Source organism: Pinus tabuliformis, chromosome 9, assembly GCF_031772625.1.
Source record: "Pinus tabuliformis cultivar Carrire ecotype Pingquan chromosome 9, CPIR1, whole genome shotgun sequence".
Lineage (NCBI taxonomy): Eukaryota > Viridiplantae > Streptophyta > Pinopsida > Pinales > Pinaceae > Pinus > Pinus tabuliformis.
Window position 1 is genome coordinate 275,596,399 of NC_142307.1, and position 18,311 is coordinate 275,614,709.

Below are 18,311 nucleotides of genomic sequence, written 5' to 3' on the forward strand. Positions count from 1 at the left end.
TTAGACCTCAAGATTTCTCTAATGACCATCATAAAAGCCCTCATTATTGGAGCATTAGAGGCTACTCTATCAACAAAAGGGACTGGATACCAGTTCTTTGTGTGACAAACAAAAATTGTGGCCCCACATGATGATTTAAATGGAGAGTTAGGAGCCATCTATTAGTTCAAGATTTATGGAGCCCTATCACACATTTTGGCACCAAGAGGACTCAATATTTCCTTCCAACATCCCTACATGAGCATGACATAATCATTTTGGCTTGAATTTGGATGGATAATTCATAATTTTGTGAAGTTGCTTGGTCAACCTGTGACCAAGGGATGTATCTTGCCCATTTTTATAATGTTAAGGGGATAATAGGTATAATTTGACCTAGTTAGACACAAATAAGAGATATATGATTTCTAATATCTCATCATCGTTAATTGGTAATTTTGGCCTCTTTGGAAAATTCACACTTATTCTTGGATTGACTATTGGAGTATCTTAGATGCATTTCAATATTTGGAGCTTATTTTTTACCTTAATTTAGAGCTATCTCTTGATTTGTGGATGGTAATGTTACACATCATCTTGTAAGCATCGTTTATTGAATTTTTTCTCTTGAAATAATGTTTAATATATGAAATTGTTGTAACTAGATTAATGCTACATTGTGCCCTAATTTTGTGAAGATAAATTTTGAAACCTATTTGGTTGGAAATTTCATATGTTATTCGTGGTATGATATGTGGTTAATGTTCCTAGTGGTGAATTATTTTTTTTCTCCATAAAACTCCATAATTATTGAGTGGGTAATTGTTCAGGGTTGGTACCCAGGGAATCAATTCTTGACCTCCTTAAGGACAAACTTGGCTAATCTAAAGCTTCTAGGACTCCATATGCACAAACGAAAAGGCATTGGTGCAAGCCTTTGGTGATCAATCTCAATTTTTTTTTCTTCTCCTAAAATTTGGTCCCCTAAAGTATGATGACTAGGCTATGGCATAAATTAAATTGCATTGGAGAAGGATTTGGTGAATTCTAGGAGCATAGACACCAAATCTAAGATTTTATCTCCTAGTCCTCAAATTTTGGTAAGCATCCCATGGGTCTTCATCAATAAAGGTATGCCCTAAGAGGGAAACCCTAGCTTGTAGTTCCTCAACTTGGGGACTTCTTTGAGGGTTGTATGTGCCTAGTACTTAGTGAACTAAATCATAAGAATCCCTTTCTCATCCTTTCCTTGATCTCAGGAGTACCTTTTTCCATGATAATTAACGAAACCCTCGGCCTTGTGCAAGTATTTTATAGGTTTCTTAGAGGGAGAAAAGAACCCTTAGAAGTGACATATCATGACTCAACATCGAAGGTTACAAGAAATGAATCTGCAACAAAATGCTTGGATTCAATATCCTGCAATAAAGTAAGAGAATGTGGAAGATGGTTTGGTTGAGCAAGCAAGGTGCTGATAAGTCTATAATTCAAGAATTTGGAAAGAGGTTCAAGCATAAAACCATTGTAGGCATAGATAGGCCTACCAACAGGCGGGTTTTTATGAACTTTCCAAATGAAATAGAGCTTGCAACAACTTCTATTGAGAGGTTCTACCTCATCACCTAGTACCTTAAACCCTAGAATATCTATCAAAGGTGATTATCCATCTTGCGAGGACTCTTTCGATCAATTAAGGTTGACAAAGAGTAGGGGACACTTGCTTTGGTGATAGGAGGACATGGTCTTATTACTATCACTTAGTTTAGCTCTTTTTCTTATAGACTTTCCCTCCTTAGGGCCTCCCAGATTTCGTGGTAACATTATGTGTGTGGGAGGTCTAACATTTTCTTGTTTTATGTGTAGGGGAAGGGTGTCTGGGAGGCAGGGGAAGGGGGGATGGTGTTAACATTTTCTTGTTGTACTTATAGTACATGTTTCCCAAAATGTTAACTCCAATAATAGTTTGATCCTTTTAGTATGTTTGTTAAAAATTCTTAAGTTGGATTTTTGAAACGAAATACTAGCTCTTTATGCCCTTGGAGAATTCCTAAATATATTTTATCTCATTTCCTTCTTCATTTACATGTAATATCTCTTATCATATTTGAAACTCTTCAACATTATTACCTCACTCATGATTTAGCATCATCTTTTCATCTTTTATTATAGTCCTACCTCTTAAATTATGGTTAAGTACTAACCCTCTTGAACTATTATATATCACATCAAGGAGGCTTATTGGAATAATCATCTTGTGCATTTTGTATTTGTATATAAGGTAATAAGAGGTTTCCCCTTGAAATGTACCTTTATTCATCCATAGACTTCTCTCATTTGAGTGTGGCATTATTGAATTTGGTGTTTCATAATATTTTTTTGATTATTTGGTTTATAACATTGGGTATTGTTCAGTGCAATATTTGAGGATATTTCGGGCATCCTTTTCCCCATTTTTGTCCATTTTCCATCATTGAACCTACAATTTCCCAAGTACAATGTCACTCCCTCTCATTAAGAAGAAACCTTTTTCTTTGAAGTATTATTATGTTATTTTCTGCTAAGTATTGAATGAACAATGCTTTATTTGGGATGACTAACGAGGGTATATGTGTAAGAGTTCTTTTGAATGTTTTTCTTTCAGGTGTTTCCATAACTATTATAGCCATGGGTGAACAGATGTTGTTGTCACTTGCTGTTACATGGTGTGAGTTGCTGCTACTTGTTGTTACACCCCAGGTTTTCAATTCCCTACTATTACACCATGAAGTTATTATCACATTGTGAAATTGTCAAGACTATAGCCGCCATTTTCAAAGATAGTTGTTAAGGGTTGCATGAAGTAATTCCATGTGGAAAGGAAAGAAGATCCGAGCAGCTAAAATTGTGTCCAAACAAGAGTGGTGTAACCATAAAAAATATTTATTAAAATCAGTTTGTAACAATTTATATCTTTTCATTATTTCTCTTAGCTTAATCAACATGAGAATCACAAAGATTCTCATGACTAATTCGTTTCCCTAATTTTGGGGCTCTATAAATACTTTATAAAAGAGCTTAGTCTCATGAGAATGGGATGACAAGGAAACATAAATAATACCGACATTCTTATCTTGTACTTTTCCACTATTTTAATACAAGCATATATCTCGTGATGTTACTACAAATTCCGTGTTGAATTCTTAAATAGTTTTCTTTTTAATATTGCACCCTATTCGGTTGGAAGGGCCCTCCTCTTTATCTGGGACCACAGGGTTGATAGGATATTCAATTTTTATGTGTTAGTGTGGATTTCTTATCATTGTTGCACATGTTTCATTGTGGGATAGATACACTTCTTATTTTAGATTTATTGTGTCTTGTTACACAAGTTAATCAATTCCATGTTTTTTAATTGTTGTTACATCTTTAGCTAATGGTGTATGGCACGCCTATCTTTATCCTGATTTTTTTATGAAGTGTGGATTCTTTCCTTGTTGAGTGTGTTTCATTCTTGCAGTGTGCCTTTTAATTCATGTAAGTGCAAGAGTTATTTTTTCTGCAAGTGTGTTCAATGACATCCTTTCTGTTTTACCTGGTTGTTACATGTATCAGAAAAAATAGTGAAAACACCTTTGAAATAAAAATACCTACTCTGGTTGACAATTATTGATTGTGGTTTAGTTACTTTAGGAGTGATAAAACCTCACAAACATTTTGGCACCCTTGCAAGGGAAGGCTATCAATGATATAGTCAACCAACACTTTCTTTTGAATTTCCTTTTTATAGAGTGTCTCTAATTTTACAAATGTTGGGTGGTAAGATGAGAGGTAAGAACCTGCACATCTCTCTAACATACCTGAGTGGGATCACCACTGTAATAATTAGGACACTTAGGGTGTGAAAATTATTACACAATTGGTCCATGTGTAGAATGTATGAGTGAAGAAAAAGAAAAAAGTAGGAACCTTAATAAACCTAGGGGCAAAAGGGGTTGAGAAAAAACAAGAAAAATACTGATCAAGGGAGAGTAACATTTATCCAAGAATTGATCTCAAAAGAAGAAAGGGAGAAGTCAACACCACATAGGGATGTGAGAGAAATAGGCCCACATAAATTTGTTGCTTCTACATTAAAATCAAGAGTATTCGGTTCCTCTATTTTAGGAGCCCATTTTCCTCAAACTAGCCTACAAACTCCCATTTGTAAAATCAACTCATGAAAAACAAGGAGACACTAGTTTCTAGGATTTTGGATTAGAAGGACAAGGGAGAACCAGTGGGAAATATCAAGGACCAAAATCAGAAGAACATTCTTTCACTTTCCAATATCCAGACTCAGGCAGTGCAATAAAACAACCAACCCCAGAACAATTCGAGAAATTATCACAAGAATCCTTATCTACAGAACATTTATCCAAGCAATCTTTAGAAGGATACTTATAAGAACAAGAATCAGGAGAATTTCCAATGGGGAATAACAACAACAATAATGGGATAGATGCCACTATTACCACTTTTGAATTTCCAATAAGTGATATAAGGGGAGAATCCCCCATGAAAAATATCCCTCTATCATCCCTTCTATCTTTCCAAGGATTGTCTGTAGAATATTTAGATACTTTTCTATTTGAGTTTGATGTTCTATGCATGAGTTATGATTACACTTCAGATGCTCATAAGCTAAAACTATTTACTACTAGTCTGAAAGGAGCATCATTAAGATGGTTTATTGGACTAGGTTCTACCACTATCTGAGCACGGGGACATATGAATACTATGTTTCTGGAAAAATACCAAGACTATTACCGAACCAGATATTTAAGAGAGGATATATTCAGAATGAAAAATAAGGAAGAAGAGAACATGGAAGATTATGTGGAACGATTCCATTATAATCTACAAAGGTCTAAACATAGCGATCTAGATCCAAATATTTTGAAAATAATATTTATTTGAGGGATGAGAGATGATTGCCTTGCCATGTTGAACGTGTTAGGAAAAGGGGATATATCTCAAGATCCATAAGATGATATAATACAACTTTTCTTAAAGTGTTCATGAGGATTTCCACGAGTGATAAGCATGGCACGAGATTCCTCTATTAAAATACATAAATCCGCAAATGGAGGTATGACTAGAGCTAATATTGGAAACGTGTTTGAGAACCTCAAGCACGATCTTCTCAATACCTTATCTACCCAATTGACGACAACACAAGTGAAAAATACACAGGATGAAGATGATAATGCTTTGGTCATGTTCTACCCAAAATTTAAAGAGAAACATTCCTTGAAGGAATGTAGAGTCAACATCATTAACTTGTGAAATATTTATGACCTGGAGCATTCTATAGGCTATTGTCCAGAGCTCTAAAGGCTAAAGGCATTACTCAAGGAATGAGGCAAGGATGCCCAACCTTCTTACTTTATTAGGTCTAGGAAGCCTTGGCAACCATGACCACTAGGTATTTCTCAATATTTTTCTTTCAATTCGTGGAATAGTGTATATAATACTCAACAATTTCCATGGCAGTATCCCACTCCACCTCCAACTCAATTTCCTTCACCATAGAACCAATGGTATCCTTCTCCACCTTTTCAACATCCTCCATATCAATTGTACTCTTGGCCTCAAAATTGGACGAGAAACTCTTTCGACCCAATCCATCTGTCGTTACCAATGCAAAATCAATTGCAACTTCCACCTGTCCCATCATCTACTACCACTCCTCCCATACGTCCCCAATTACATGCAGAGTCTAATCCTAACCCAAATAATAAGGTAACTCAAAATATAGAAGCCCCCACTTCTTTTCAGACTTAATACATTACCCCTATTGAATGAAATGAGATCCACCTTCGATTAGGAAAAGTAGTAATCTCAAAAACCTCCCCTGTCATTACTAAAGAGGAATGTGAATCACTTAGGGATAATCCTTTGGACTTTAACGAAACTGATACACATGTAATAGTTGATTCAAATAATGATGATACATCTGTAACAACCAATCCAACTGCTATAGTGAAAAATAACCCTCCATATCCGCAAAGATTAGTTGAAAGTAGGATGATTCTAGAACCTGAATATGATTTTCTCAAGGAGTTAGAGAATATACACATAAGGATTCCCTTGATGCAAGCCATTAATGATGTCGCCATCTATGAAAAAATAGTAAGAGACCTATGTCTTAAGAAACCTAGAAGGAAGCCCAAGGATCCTGTTACGATCCATGTGATGGAAAAATTGTCAGAACTAATGATTACTAAACCTCTTTTGGCTAAACAAAATGACCCAAGGAATCCTACATCCAATGTTTATATTGATGAGAAGCCCATTACGAACACATTAATTTATTTAGCGGCAACAATCAATGTAATGACTAAGGAGATATTTACCACTTTAGGACTTCATGGGATGATACAAACACCAACAGTGGTAGAACTAACAGTTAGGTCACGTGTTAAACTTGAAGGAGTGGTAGAGGACGTACTCATCATAGTAGATTCCTGGAGGCACCTAACAAACTTTATTATTTTGCAAACAAAACCAAATCTAGGGAGACATCCCTTGATATTATGAAGGCCTTGGTTGGCCAATGTGGATGCATTCATAGGTTGTAGTTCGGGCTTCATGAAGATTTTAGATGGATAAGACACAAAGAACCTCAGCCTATATCCTCTTGTAAAGCCAATTAAGGATTTGTAAAATCCCTTATGCGATGAATTTGAACCTAAATTAGATCATTCCCAACCACTCCTCACTCTTGGCAAAGCCCAATATTTTAAGAATGAAACAGAGGATGACATTATCAATGGCTTTATCAGTAATTCCTTTGTTGTTACTTCTATTAATGATTTATGGGTAGAAGATACCATGGAAGACTTGAGTCTAGATCATATGAAAACCTCCCCTAATCTTAAGAGCAACCCAGTTGAAATAGAGCCAAGAAAAAATATAAATATTAATCCTAATCTGACTCTCGAATAAAATAGGACGTTGTTCTAGCTATTACAAAGACATAAAAAGGCATTTGCATGGGATTACTTGGACATGAAAGGCATTCACCCCGGCTTGTGTACCCACCACATCTACTTGAAAGAAGATTGCAATCCAGTTAGGGAACCACAGTGACGGATGAACCCAACACTTAAAGACATAGTAAAAGAAGAATTGCAAAAGCTTCTAAAGGGAAAATTCATTTATCCCGTCTCTGACAACCAATGGTTATCTCCACTTGTTATTGTTCGTAAAAAGAATGGAAAGTGGAGGGTCTGTGTAGATTACAAAGAACTTTAAAAAGCCACTCAAAAGGACCATTTTCATTTGCCATTTATAGATCAGGTCCTTGACACCTTATCTGGAAAAAAATCTTTTTCATTTCTAGATGGTTTTAGTGGTTATAATTAGATATAGATTTCCCTAGAGGATCAAGATAAAACCCCTTTTACTTGCACATGGGGGACTCTTGCATATATAGTTCTCCCTTTTGGACTCTGTAATGCACCAAAAAACTTCTAGAGGAAATATTGGGAATATTTGTAGATTTTCTAAATGACTGTTTAGAAATATTCATGGATGAATTTACACCTTATGGTGATGGTTTTGAAACAACATTAGCCAATCTCAAAAAAGTGCTAGAGTGATGTGAGCAAACTAATCTTGCTTTAAGCACTGAAAAATGTCACGTGATGATGAATGAAGGAATTGTTCTTGGGAATTATATTTCTACCACACGAATAAAAGTAGATCCTATTAATATAGAAGTAATTCTGAATATTCCAGCTCCCAAAACACAGAAGAAGGTACGTATTTTTTTGGGACATCTAGGGTATTACAGGAGTTTTATAGAAAAAATTTCAAAAATTGCATCCCAATTATTTCCTCTGCTTACTAAAGATGTGGAATTTGTTTGGACAAATAACATGCCTTTACAGAGTTAAAGCAGTGTGTATCAGTAGCCCCTATTTTGCGAGGAATGAACTAGGATCTTTCTTTTCATATAGCAATAGATGCATATGATACTACTATAGGAGTTGTGTTAGGTCAACTAGAAGACAAGAAGCCATATGCCATCTACTACATCAGCAAGAATCTAACTCCAACAGAGTTAAATTACATATCTATAGAAAATGAGTTTCTTGACTGTAATGCATGCCATTAATAAATTTAGGCACTAAATTACATGTTAAATAAAATATTTTTTCACATTGACCACTCTTCTATTCAGTTCTTAATGAATAAATGTGTTACTAATGGTAGGGTTACATGTTGGCTGTTGTTGTTACAATAAATTTGATATAACAATCTTAGATAGACCTAGAAAAGATAATGTAGTGTTTTATTTTCTTTCTAGGCTAATTATTAATAGTGATTGCATTCTAGTTGATGATTATTTTCCAAATGAATATATTTTTTCCATTTCAACTCACTCACCGTGGTATGCAGCCATAACTAACTACCTTGCTGCACAAAGATTGCCACAGTATATGTCCTCAAAAGGAAAGGGGAATATTGTTCAACAGCGTGCAAGATACTCTTGGGTAGAAGGATACCTCTACTACATAGGGCCAGATCATCAGATCATGCATAGTGTGAGAGAGGATAATATTTTTAACATCCTCAGAGCCTGTCATGAAGAGCCTTACAGAGGACACTTTGTTGAAAAGATGATAGGGAATAAAGTGCATTCAGTAAGATATTATTGGCCTGCCATATTCCAAGATGAAAATAAATTTTTGAAGGGATGTGACAGTTGTTAGAGAATGGGTCAACAACTCGAGTCAGATGAAATTTCGTTACAACCTCAAATAGTCTTGGAACCATTTGAGAAGTGGGCCTTAGACTTTGTAGGACCAATTAATCCTTCATCTCAGCAGAATTCCTACATTCTAGTATGTACAAATTATGTCACAAAATGGGTTGAAGCAAAGGCACTAACTAGGGCAACTGAATAGGTTGTTTTAGATTTTTTATTTGAAGACATTTTTGTTCACTTTGGAGTACCTCGAGAAATAGTGACAGGTGGAGGACCATAGTTTATAGATCATTTGATCTAGAGGTTAGTTGAAAAATTCAAGATTTGTCACAAAATTACCTCACCATATCATCCATAGGAAAATGGTTAAGTGGATAGAACTAATAATGTTATTGAAGGAATTATCACTTAAATTGTGGCAAGCCACCAGAGGAACTGGGTTGATAAACTTCTAGAATAAATAAGGGCATACAAAACTACATGGAGAAATACTATTGGATTTTCACCATACGAATTGGTGTATGGTAAAATCCCATTATTTCCCATTGAATTCAAAATAAAAACGCTCAGAACAACATTGTAAGTGAACCTAGATTTGACTACAGGCCAGAAACATTGGTTGAACCAGTTAAATGAACTAGATGAGAAGATATTAGTTGCCATCCAGCAAACAAACATAATCCAACGGTAGAGGGCTAAGTGGCATGACATGTTTATAAAAGAAGGTGTTTCATAAAGGTGATTGGGATCTACTATATGATTCATGATTCAAATACTTCAAGGAGAAGCTCTACACCAAATGGCTAGATCCTTATGAGGTAGATACATTCTTTAACAATGGGACCGTGAGATTAATTACCATAGATAGTGCCAAAGTTCCATTGCTTTCCAATGGGCATCGTCTTCAATTACATGATAAACCAACCTCAAAAGATTCATTTATCAAACTTCTCTCAGGATTTTATCAGGAAAATTCTCCTATGCTATCAAATTATTAAATGCCAATAAGTGTAGAAACTGAAAACCAACTTTTGTTGGAAATTGATACACCAAAGCAATAATAATAATAATAATATAATATATATATATATATATATATATATATATATATATATATATATATATATATATATATATATATATATATATATATATATATATATATATATATATATATATATATATATAATAGTATAATAATAATAATAAAATCTTCCTATGAAAACCTCTTGTGGGGCATGGGTAGATAGTTGTACCAGCTGAAAACCATTTTGTGGAAGATGATACACATTTTCCTTTTAATAAATTATGTAACAGAATGTTGTTACACATATGTCATAGATGTCACGTTGTTACAAACCCATTTTTATTCATTTCATTGTATTATTTTGAGAATTCTTTTGTAGGCAGAAATTATAATGCCCTCAAAGGAATGCATTGTTGTAATAAAGTATTGTTGCAAATTCATTCAACCATCATGGAGAAATTCTTTTGTTGCTACATTTGTAGCCGTCGATCTGATGGAGATGACTATAACATGAAACTAGTTATAGATTTTTGCTTCAATAATCACCATCACTAACATTCCACCGTCGATATCAATCAAATCACCCTTTGGTAAGTCATTCAAAAAAAGAATATTGTTTTTTTCTATATTTAAAAATTATGGAAGTTAATACGTCATTTCATTTTGATGACTGAGGATGAAATTTTCAATTCATTTGGGAAGGGAGGGAGGAACAAATCACTTTATGATCCGTGACATAACCCAATTTGAATTGACAATACCTATTAATCATTACCATCTTTCATAACTGATCATCTCATTAATTCAAAATGTATCCAAGTCAGATTTTCACACCTAATTTGAATTAATGATGAAACGATAACCTGTATTGCACAATTTTTCGACCTAATATCCTTTCTTATCACCTTGATATCCATCCCGACGTAGCTTTGCACCCTTATTACACAATTTTTTCAAGAATTATGATGAAAAACTTGCGAAAGTTCATAGTGATTATTGCAACAATTAGTGAAGGGTCTGTAACAAAGAAGGATGGTAGGAGCAGTAGTAAGGCATGAACCAGGTTCCATCAAGGCTTTGGAAAATTTCTTTGAAGCATATCAAATTTTTAGAGAAGCATGATGGATCGAGTTTTTTGAGCAACTCAGGGGGGTCAGATGAGAGTGTTGATTTAGAATTTGCTCAAAATCTGAACATGAATCGAACAGAGGTCAAAGGCATAAGACTGGAGATTACAGAGGAAGTGATTTCCAAAGTGACAACACTTTGACCTGAAGGAAAGAGGTGGTTCAATCAAAAAATTAATAACCCAACTCTTAAAGCTGAATTCTTGCAGGGAGAAGAACAATTAGTCAAGAAGGGAAGAGGAATTGACCACATTTCCCTTCTTCAGCCCTAGAATGATGTTCCCTTGTTAATTATCAAGTACATTACATGTGAGGGGTGCTCGACAATAGCTTTAAACTATCGCTTCCTGTTGCTAAGCCATCTTTGACATGGGCAACAGGTTAATCTTCCCCATTTTCTGTTGGAAAATTTTAAACAGATGGTTGCCTCGGTAAAGGTAGCTTTGCATCCAAAGGGTTGCATTACCAATCGTGGCCGCATAAAACTAATTGCGATGGAAGCTCTTGAGCCACAAGGAATAAATTGGGAAGATTTTATCAGTGAAAGAACAAAAACCCCATTACAAAGACAAGATGAAACTCCTATAGATGCTCTGGGGGAAGTTGATACAGCTAAGGAGTAGGGGCAGTATTCTCGAATTAGATTTAAGAAGAGGTCACTTGAGAATCCCATGGGTGGCAGAATACATAAGAAAAGGGTTATGTTTGGTACTCAAGGAGAACCCTCACCATCACCCAAGAAGAAACCAGGCAAGCAAAAAGAACAAAAGGGGAAGCAAGAAGAGACAAAGAAGCAGAAGAAGAAGAAACAAACCAAGAAGGAAGACACTTCTTCATCACGTAAGAATGAAACCCAAACTTTGCTGCTTAAAATTGAGAACCTAGAAGTAGAAAATAAGGAATTAAAGCAGCAGTTAGGAGATAGAAAAATGAAAACAAAGGTTCTGGGTCTTGATACATTTGCTGAGGCTATTGATAAGTTGGGATCAAAAACTCCACATGGGCCTTTATGTATAGCTTGTGTTGAGGGTTTGGCAATGACATGATACAATATTTTCATTGCATACACCATCTCAGAAGAAACCCAAACAAAACCATGGAAGGGTGACACACAAGAACCCGTATATGATGCTACTAACACACAAGAACCAACAGTTGAAACGAAGTACCCCATGGATTTTAACCTAGAAATTGATACACAAGAACCTGTTAATGATGTTGCTAATACAAAAGAACCAGTGGTTGAGACAAAGTGTTTTAAGGAAGAAAAATTGAGAGCTATTCCACAAGAACCTACCAATGAAGTTTCTGATACATAAGAACTAGCAACTGAGGCATATCAACTCAAAAAAAGAGATGTTTTTACACCCTCTATTGTTGTTGCACATAAAAAAACACAAGAACTTGAAGTAGGGTGGCATTCAGAAAGACTTATGTTGATATTGGAATTGGAGAATTGGAAGAAAATGGCACTTTCCCTGAGAAAGGGACTAATTCCTTTGGAAGAATATCAAAAGGTTATTCATACCCTTAATGATCAGTGGGCCAAAGAATTTTTGATGGAAGAGATTGTTAGCCTCCTATTGCAATAGGTTTCATATTTCATGATTGACAGTGGAAGTGCCAAAAATGTTCATCTTTTCCATGCTGCAAAAGTTCCATTTTTGAAAGATTTCTCAGTTAAGGGAAGGCCAAACAACTTAATATTGGCTTCCCTAGGTTTAAATTTCTTGTTTTTAGAAGATAGAGAATAAAGATATGACCAAACTGTTTAATCTTGGTAGATTGTTAGATAGGTAGAGAAACAAGGGTGCCCAACAGCTTAATCTGAGCCCTTGGAAGGTATAAGTGTAGATTTAGATAGGAGGATAGTCAAAAGAAAAGTTGAAAAGCTGGGTTTGCTAGTTCAAGTGCACCCAAACAAAAAGAAGTGAAAATGTTAGGTAAGTAGGCTAGGTAGGTAGTTTTGAGGTTGCAAAATGATGAATTGTGATCCATTTTATGTTTTCAAGTGTTATATCTACTCAAATCACAATTGCAAGGCAGTTTTCCTTTGGAGCGGCTCAAGCGAGGCATGACTAACTTCCCCTTCTTCCTTTTCCCTAAAATCATTCACTAAATTCCACTAAATAGGTCAAGATCTGCTTGACTTTTCTTAGTTTCGTCATCTTTCATTTCATTTTCCTAAGTAAAGATCTACTTTACTTAGGAGTGTTCATATTCCTTCTATAAGTCCTATTTCCCCTTTGTAGCCTAAGATTTCTATACTTAGCGCTTTCTTCACCAATTTCATATTAATTTCTAACTTATTTTATAAATCCCTTATTATTTCCCTTCCCCTACTAAAATATGTTATAAATCCCTTTTATATACATATCCCCTCCCCTGGTTGAAAAATAACCATAAGTATCGCTTGGGAATTACTAAGTTTACTTGAAACTTAGTAAGAACCCTCTTTTCCTCCTTAACCATCTTCTAAATGCATTTGGACTTCTTCCATTGCATAAAATCCCTCCTCTGATGTATAAAAACCCTCCATTTAACCTTGTTTTCACCTTTTCAAGGCATAAAATCCCCTTCAAATGTTATCGGACCCCTTCCGATGCATTAAGGACCCTTCCTAAAGCATAAAATCCTTCCTTCGACGCACTAAAACCCATCTACGATTGCATAAAGCCTTGGTCGATTGCATTATCCCTTGGCCGATTTATAATGTATACCTCCAACTCATTCCTCCCCCCTCCGATGCGATATCGCTGTCGGATGTCGCAGCAAGCATTGGCTCCACATATATATGCCCCCATTCCTCATCCTCCAATGCGATATCGCTATCGCATCCGAAGCAATATCGCTATCAGGAGCCCTCCATATAGAATTTTCCCTTTTTACCAACATATCTCCGCTTTTATCGTTTTTCCCCTTTTATCGTTATAACTTAAGTTTTAACGTAAGCTTAAGTTTTGTTGCAATTCCCCGTTTTGCCGCAAAACATGCATATATCACATATCGTATCACAATAATATATAAAAGGCCCGCACCCATGCTCCCCGCCAACGTGATATTGCGATCGCGCAACCACCGTCCGATCACCCCGCCCATCCAACGGCTCAGATCATTTCGGTGATCACCCCATTTCGGCGATCACATATATATAAAGTCCCACCCCATGTCCTCGCTGATAGAGAAATGCCGATTTAATCGCAGCCGCCCATTTCAGGCCCTCAGATCAACGGTCCACATGGTGTCGCATCGCTCCCATATATAGCTCTGACTGGCCGGAGCTGAAATACCATAAAGTGCAGCATATAAAAATTTCGGGTCCGAAAGAAGCCTTTGTACAACAAAGTGGGAGAGCTCCGATATTCCGGAGCCGAAGTATTATAAGGTGGAGCTTAATGTATATCGGGTCCACAAGGGTTAGTACTGTACGCTCCATATTCCGCGTCTGAAAATTTATAAAGAACGGTTTGAAGGGAATTTCGGGTCCGCGGACCCATTTCATTGTAAATCCACCGATTAGGGACCACCGATGGGCCGGACCCGATATCAATAAAAAGTGAGCCTATAATGCATTTCGGGTCCGCAGGGTTCATCGCATTTCGGAGGCCTTATGGTTTGGAGATCCACCAATCGTCGATCGCCGATTATGCGCCAACTGTTGGATCTGCCTTCGTGCAATCCAACGACCCAGATTAATTCTCTGCTACAGTGGTCGCTCCTGCCTTGTTTTTCACCAAATTTCACGTTTAAAGTGTTTTTCGCCTTATAAAGGAAAAAGGCTATTTCTTCATGGTTTTGTTCGGCGCCCGCGCGCGCTGCAAATCCAAGGGAAGCTTAAACATTCTGCATCAATTTTGGATTGCTCCAGCCCAGATTTTTTTTGGACAACGAGCACAGCCTCAGCAACCTATCATTCCACAAATCCTCCACCATTTTCGCAGTAATTCTTCCTTTTTTATCAAATTTTGATTAGCCAAGCACCGATACTCATCCAAAGTCCGCAGAGGTGCCACCACAGCTATTTTTTGCCATAAAGTGGTAGAAAAGGGGCGATTTGATAGTTAAAGAGTATCAGTGGAGAGAAAAGGCCCTGATTCAAGTTAAAGTGTATCAGAGTAGCGGCAAAGAGTATCAGATTAGAAAGTATCAATGGAAATCTTTATTTCCAGCACAGATGAACATTAAAGGCCCCCAACAAAGTCAGAGGAGTAGTTCTGAGCCATTAAGCCTCACCAAATCATTGTTAAATGCGTTAAAGCCACCTAAAGGCAGCAGAGCCGCTTGAGAGGTGAAGATAAGAGGATTTAAGGCACAGTTATTGCAGAAACACTGCACCGAGCCACTAAGGACACCTCAAGGCCTCATTTTGATTGTTGCTGCCTCTAGCACAGCTAAATAGATATTTGTTGCATTTAGTTCAGGATAAGTTAGGTTAAAGGTAGTTATTTCTCAGATCTGCTATCAGATCTGTGTTTGTAGATATTTTGCTTATATATACCACCCTCAGCTATGTAATAAGGGTTGGTTGGTTGATTTCCTCTTTTGAGACTCGCGATGTATATGTTGAGAGCTTTTATAATCAAAGAATGCTGGAATGCTTGTTTCCGAACTGCTGGTTGTGGATTTGATGGCTTAAAGAGTATGCTACAGAATTTTGGTGTTTCTACATGACTCAATAAGTCCTTCTTGTCTCTGTTTTCAGTTTATATGTGTTTATGCCACCCTTGTTTCACCATCTAAATAGCAGGAAAGAAGAATAGCTTAGAATTTGCTTAGCAGCACTCTGCTCAATTCCTGTCATCTCTTTATGTTTCCTCTGAATTAGTGATGAATATGCATACTTAATTGATCATGTTTAAGCTATTTCTCTCATTTTTGAATGTTGTCTAGGAATTCTTCATTGCTCCTATTTAGCCTTCATCCACTTTCCCTCTTTGGCTGGATGAGAGATCCTTAATTGCCTATCATCCCCTAACCTCCATTTCATCCTTGTTCCAACATTTAAACATTGTGCCATGTGTAGCTATCCTGCTCTGTATTCCCCTCTTCTGCCAAAGAAAACACACCCTTCAATTCACATTCATTGACTCCATGCCCAATCATCTGAACTTCTCATCCTTTGCATGCCAACTCTGTCTGAAGCATCAACCATCCCACCAAACTTAAATCAAACTCATTCCCTCATATCTAGCCTAAAATCACCCCTAAACAAAGCTAAATCATAAAGAGAGAGCCCTCTGTGACTGCAAGTAGGCTAGGACCTGCAGTCCAAAGATTGGTTTGTGGTTACCTCGGTCGTATTCCCTTAGGAGTCAAAGGGAACAACCTGAGTGATAAAAGAGATGATAAAGTGGGAAACGGGGAAAGTTAAGATGGAAAAGGAAGAACAAAGACAATGGCTACAACAAGAGATCAAGAATCTGACTTAAGAGATAGGTAAAATGTATGAGTTAGCCCTAAAACTTTTAGGTTGGAAAGTGCCATCTCTGTCCTACCAAATCTTCTTGTGGGAATTTGTTTATCTTTTCCAATTAAGAGACATCCATGAGAATAGACCCTACAGGATAATTTCCACTAAAACGTTTTTGGATGTATTTCACTCATGTGATTTCAATGAGAAGAGTTTATTATGCGAACTCTTCCTGCATGACATATATGTTTAGCATTCTAGTTTGTAGATGGCTAGAGACATTTCCCCCTATGTTGGAGATTTGCAGCTACGGGCTTTTATATCTTTCATGAGAAATCAAATTGATTGGAAACTCGCCATAAAATCATATGCAATGAATGAAGAAAATGAAACCCTGAAGATAAGACGAGAACATACTATGGTCGCTGCTATGAGGCGTGAATTAATTTTTTATTTATTTATTTATTTTTTTCCAGTAAACTTGACATGGAAGAACAACTATCCCTCTATAGGAGAAGGAGAGATGGGTTTTTCCTTAATATTTATGAACAATTGAAGAGTAAAGAATTAGTTGGAAGTCTGCAATGATGGGAAGCTTGTAGTGAAGCACTAAAAGTAGGGGATCCCTTTGGGTACCCCAATTCATGATAGTTGATACTCGAGTCCCTGAATATGCATGAATTGTCAATATTTTGGGAGCTTTCTGGATAGGGCTCAAATTCAAGCTTCTTATGATTTGGATCCCAGTTTAGAAATACCATCCTCACTTCCACCTAAGAAAGCATGATGAATGTTCCTCGACATAGCAGCTCGTGTCTACCTAGGGATATAGAAAAGAAGATGAAGACACTGATGGCACCTATGATTTTTTACAAAACTACATCAGCAACATGCCAGTGTCATAATAGATGAGGACCTTGAACATTCTGAAGAATTTGCATGAGGACATGCAGTGGCTTCATTTGGGGGGAGATGTTGGGTGTAATATTTGAGGATATTTCAAGCATCCATTTCCCCATTTTTGGCCATTTTCCCTCATTTAACCTAAAATTTCCCCAGTACAATGTCGCTCCCTCTTATTAAGAAGCAACCTTTTTCTTTGACGTATTATTATTTTATTTTCTACTAAGTATTGAATTAAACAATGTTTTATTTGGGATGCTAACCAGGGTATCTGTGGAAGAGTTCTTTTGAATGTTTTTCTTTCAAGTGTTGTCATAACTACTGATAGCCATGGGTGAAAAACTGTTGTTGTTACTTGCTATTACATAGTGTGAGTCACTGCTACTTGTTGTTACACCCTTGGTTTTCCATTCCCTAATTTTACACCATGAAGTTGTTGTTACACTGCAAGTTGTCAAGATTGTAGCTGATATTTTCAATGATGCATGAAGTAATTCCATGTAGACATTTAAGAAGATATGAGTATTTAAAATTACGCCTAAACAAGAGTGGTGTAACCATACCAAATACTTATTAAAATAAATTTGTAAAAATTTCTATCTTTTTATTATTTATCTTAGCTTAATCAGCATGAGAATCACAAAGATTCTCATGAAAGATTTGTTTCCCTAACTTTGGGTGTTGTAAAGACTTTATAAAAGATCTTATTCTCATGAAAAGGGGATGAAAATGAAACATAGATAATACCAACATTATGATCTTGTACTATTCCACTATTTTAATACAAGCATATATCTGGTGATGTTACTGCAAATTTCGTGTTGAATTCTTAAACATTTTTCATTTTATTCCTACACCTTGCTAGGGAGGAAGGACCCTCCTCTTTAGCAGGGATCGCAGTGTTGATGGGATATTAATTTTTTATGTGTTAGTGTGGATTTCTTATCACTGTTGCACACATTTCATTGTGGCATAGATACACTTTTCTTTCATATTTATTGTGTGTTGTTACAAACGTTAATCAATTCCATGCTACTTAATTGTTGTTACATCTTTAGCTGATATTACATGGCATGCCTATCTTTATTCTAAAGTACTTATGAAATGTAGATTCTTTCCTTGTCAAGTGTG